The sequence below is a fragment of the Aphelocoma coerulescens genome, chromosome 6, assembly GCF_041296385.1.
Source record: "Aphelocoma coerulescens isolate FSJ_1873_10779 chromosome 6, UR_Acoe_1.0, whole genome shotgun sequence".
Classification (NCBI taxonomy): domain Eukaryota; kingdom Metazoa; phylum Chordata; class Aves; order Passeriformes; family Corvidae; genus Aphelocoma; species Aphelocoma coerulescens.
Window position 1 is genome coordinate 2,924,973 of NC_091020.1, and position 4,777 is coordinate 2,929,749.

At 50.2% G+C, this 4,777-nt stretch overlaps 1 long non-coding RNA gene across 2 annotated transcripts; it reads left to right on the forward strand.

The window, feature by feature from the left end:
* The first annotated feature begins 245 nt into the window (after positions 1 to 245).
* On the forward strand, positions 246 to 4,658 carry LOC138112191 (uncharacterized). 2 transcript variants are annotated; one of them, XR_011151593.1, is made up of 3 exons: positions 246 to 766; positions 931 to 1,063; positions 1,255 to 4,658. It is a non-coding gene; the product is annotated as an uncharacterized lncRNA (long non-coding RNA). The 2 variants fall into 2 exon arrangements; XR_011151594.1 differs by having other exon boundaries at positions 1,639 to 4,657.
* The last annotated feature ends 119 nt before the right edge of the window (positions 4,659 to 4,777 follow it).

A 4,777-nucleotide genomic window follows, 5' to 3' on the forward strand; every position in this document is an offset into this window, starting at 1 on the left:
CAGAATATCCAGGGAAATAGTACTCTTGTTACCAGAGTTACTTACAAGTTTAGGTTTAATTGTGCTTGACTGCTATTTTTATGCTTCCTGAAGCAGAGCAAGCCCAGTCTTTATCAATCCACCAGGCTAATTGGATTAATGAACAAAACACATCTTCGCTTAATAAGATAAAGGATTGAAATATAATCTCTAAGGGAAGTATCCACCCTGCTGTTAAAACAAACTAACAGATTTATTGACCCTACCTGCCCCCAGATATGGATCTTGCAAGAAGAGCTGGCATTAGACGGAAGCAGCTGGAGGAGATCAAATCTCGGGACGGGCTCTCCAGCTCGTTCAGCCCTAAGCAGCCAGGTGGTTGGTGAGGGAGGATCAAAAGCCAGAGCACCGCACTGCAGTGTAGACACCCCCCTGAAGGCAGGGCAGTGCTCTGGCCTCTTCTTGTTACATGCAGCTGAAAACCCTCATGGATTGGATTAGCCCAATCATGGCCACCTGGCCTGTGTGCCACGGGAAGATGGAGAAAATGAGATTAGAGCCTGCACTTGTGCTGCTGTCTGAGCCATGGGAAGCCAGGCAGTCTGTGAGAGATTCCTTGTGTCTTCTCTGAGGGGTCACACGTTAACTGCCCTGTTAAATGTTTCTGCAGCATGTAAGCAAGGGGGATGATTTTGAAACAGAGGCTTTCTTGTCACTTATTCACTTAATTATTTAATTCAAGAACCACAACTACCAGCTGTTGGTTTGGCACTTGAGTTGTTTCTTCGTAAGTATTTTTGGGCTCTGAGTTGAGCAAGCTGCATCTGTAAACTCTTTATTTTAGTCCCTTGCAGCCATTGTACCCCATCCTGGGAGCAATCCTGGGAGTGAACTGAGAGCCTGGACACACAAATGTGTCTCTGACAGCTTTCTGTATCTTAATAATTTGAGCTTTGGCAGGGCTGCAGAGGAAGTGAATCCCAGAAACTCTCCTGATGCAGTAAGAGCAAGCCAAAGGAGCAGGCAAAGAGGACACAAGCAGTAAGAACAAATACTTGCCATCTCTTACATGGACAAGATTAAGGTAAATCTTTGGTCCTGTGTTGCTAAAATTATTAATTTTTTTTAATCTGGGCTTGTAAAATACTCATATTGAAATTAAGAGTCAGTAAAAGATTTTTCCAAGCCATAAAAGTGGCTGGAAAATGTAATTCTAGGCTAATGATGGTTATACTACTGATCTTGGTTCTTCTTTTCTGTTTTGTATCCCTCCAGATGCCCCCAATAAGCAGAAATGAGCATTAGAATTGCTAACAGCTGGCCCTTGTAAGACTGTTAATGGCCTTAAATACATGAAACCAGCAAATTCACATTGACAACTTGTGGTCAAGCCACACGAAACTTCTTGGAAGGAAAAAAAATTCCTGTTTTTTAGGACAAGCCTAGGGAAAGACAAACTGCTTTTTTAAAGAGAAAGCTAATGAGTAGCCTTCCCCCTATCATTAAACTTCAGATGCAAAGTAACCAAATTTGGCTTTTCTGCAAAGTTAGAATCATGAGTATTATGTATATGATGGACTCCTAGTTTCTCACACTGAGGGTGGGGACCTTGAAGTAAAGAAACTGCCTAATTTGGTCTGCTGATTCCATCCTGGACAGATGTAGGGAGGAGACACTTTGACTTGTGAAAGGAAAAGGTTCCAAGAGGACAGCGAGCACGACCAAGGACTTGGCCACTGCAAGGAACTAGGTAGGCTCCGACTGCAGGCTGTGTGAGGGATGGGTACGGGGTGCCTCACCCCACGCATGAGCCTCATTAATCAAATCTAACAAGCTGGAGCCTTCAGCCCCATGCTGATCAGCTTGTTGCTGTTCCCCACTGCCTGCCTTACTTCCTAAAGATATCTGGTAGTGCAAAAGAGGATGAGAAAGCAGCAGATCTCGCTTGAAAAAATCTGGATGTGCCTCTAGAGCGTGTGGGGTTTTGTCAAATCTCCAGAAGCTGCTGTTAAACCTCTGGCTAGATGTTAGGGACTCTTTGGATAACGGGGCTTTAACTGGATGCCTCAGCTAGAAGCTTGGATATCACTCCAGTATTTCCTGCTAGTTGTAGGAGTTGTATTTCTGTTGGAAGGCGACCAAAATGAGAGGAAAGGAAGGCTTATTTTTTGACGGATAGTTCCACTAAAAGCTGGCCTTCTTCCTGCTCTGGCGCAGCAGCACTTGCAGCGCTGGCCGTGCTGCCAGCTGTGGGGACACATCTGCGTCCACAGCTGGACAAGAAATGACTACATTCACCTCACGTCATTGTTTGTTTCTCCTGTGAGACACTCTCCATCTCAGCAGCCCCCCAAAATGGGACAGAACACCCGTGGCTCGCTCTTCTCAAGGCACTGCTGGGCGAGTGGGAGCTGAGGTGAGGGTCTGGGTACAGGGAGAAATCTCAGCTGTGGGGCACGCTGCAGCCCGCAGTCCCCCTTCTGAACGAGGTGCTTCTAAGGCAGTTCAGTCACCCTGCTGAAGAATGTGTGTTAGAGGGGGATTTTGCCCCCTGTGGTGCCTTTGCCCAGTGCTCTGTTTTTGTTGTGAAAGATTTCCAGCTGGCAGTGACCAAAAATGCGTGCCTTTAAAGGGTGCCTTTGAAGGCTGGTTATGCTTGTGAGGAGGTGATCCTTTACTTGAAACCCATATCTAGAGTGAAAGGAAAAAATGCTTAGGAATGTCCCTGATTCCAACTTCATTGCTGGAATGGACAAATAACTGGTTTATTTATGAAATCCTAGAAAACAATGAGCAGTCAGCACCAATCTCTCAGAGCAAGACTCATCCAAGCAGCTTTTTAATGTCTTTCTATGATAGTTGGGTGGGCCAGAGAGGGGTGAGAGCTGACAACGGTTGGTGATACAGCCTTTGCTACTGCCTTGGAAGCTGCTTTTGGGACCAGCCAGGTTTAGATGGAAGCCCTGGAAGAGGGGGGGAGGCTGCTTCAGCAGCTGCACTTGATGAAGGCACCATCAGTGTGGAAATGTCTTCACCTGGGCTGGTAGGACAAGGGGAGTGGGGGAGTGTCAGCTGGGGGAGTGATCCTGATCCTTCCCCATCCCCTCCTGGGTGTGGAACCTTGGCTGCCGTTCGGGGCCCCAGCCTGGGCTCTGCCAGGGGAAACGGACACTGCGGAGGTGGGAGTTAGAATCACAGAACATCCAGAGTTGGAAGGGACTCACCAGGATCACCGACTCCAACCCCTGGCCCTGCCTGGGACACCCCAACAGTCCCATCCTGTGCCTGAGAGCATTGAGAGTGGTGTAGCACGGACCTTCCCAGGCTGGGCTCGAGAATCTCAGAGGTCTTTTCCAGTGATGTCTGTGTAACTTAGGGCAAAGTGACAAAGTGGTTATACAGCTTGGGTTATATCTATGTAACCTTAATATCGATACAACCTAAACCATGACTTTTTGTCTATATAACGTGAAGAATATCAATATAACCTGAAGCATAGCCTTCTATACTTACATAGCCTGAACCATAGCTTTTACTTATGTAGCCTGAATCATAACTTCTATACCTATATAACCTATGCTTATATAACCTGAATCATAACTTCTGATACCCATATAACCTGATATGAAAAACTTTTTATACGAGGACTAGTATATAGTTAACTAGTTGCTTATATGCAGAATAGAGAAAAAGAAAACAAAAAGAAAACAAAAAGAAAACAAAAAAAACTTACCAGGTGTATAGTTTTAGAGCTAGATAAGTGTAGTACTAGTGAGAAATTAGCCACAAAACAAAGAATTTAGGCGGGTTAAGACCAGATGGACCGAAGAGCACCGTGACTGCACATGCCCTGAAGACAAAGCTGAAAAGTTCAAGTGCAAAGAAGACTTTGGAATCCCTCATCAAAGACTCCCAAAGACCCCCGAATTGGGGAAGTGCACGCGCAGTGCAAAGAATTATCTAATAACTACGAGATCCTGCTATGTAAATTAGTTCTGGCGCATACGTGATGATGCTGTAACGACAGAGTAACATTAAGCAAAATTTACTGTATAAATACACCACTGCACTTGACAAAGGGGGGTGAGTTAGGAGGAAAAATCCCCCTCACCACCAGCGCTGCAATAAATAAATACCTGCTCTACAGGCATCGGTCTGCGGGGATTTATGTCCAGCCTATCTTTCGGGCATCACCAGCCTAACTGATTCGGCGATGCTGGGCCCAGGTGCGGGGCCGGCAGGGCTGCGGGGCGGCGTCCCGGCGTTTTAGGCCTTTTCCGGCACCTGGGACTCCAGAAGCCCCGCTCTGGCTCGGTGCCGCTCGCAGCCGCTGCTGTGCCGGTGGCTGTTCCCGCCGGCAGCCCCGGGGCCGGTGGCTGATCCCGCCGGCAGCCCCAGTGCCGGTGGCTGTTCCCGCCGGCAGCCCCGGGGCCGGTGGCTGTTCCCGCCGGCAGCCCCGGTGTCGGTGGCTGATCCCGCCGGCAGCCCCGGGGCCGGTGGCTGTTCCCGCCGGCAGCCCCGGGGCCGGTGGCTGCTCCCGCCGGCAGCCCCGGGGCCGGTGGCTGCTCCCGCCGGCAGCCCCGGGGCCGGTGGCTGCTCCCGCCGGTAGCCCCGGGGCCGGTGGCTGATCCCGCCGGCAGCTCCGGGGCCGGTCCGAGCGCCGGGCCCGGGGTCCCCGCGTGGAGCCGCGGTGGCGGCGCATGCGCGGAGCGGCGGCCGCCGCTGTGACCGGGCTCACGTAGCGCGCGGGCCGCGCCGCCCCGCGGGGCGTGGCCTGGGGGGGCGTGGCCAGGCCGGT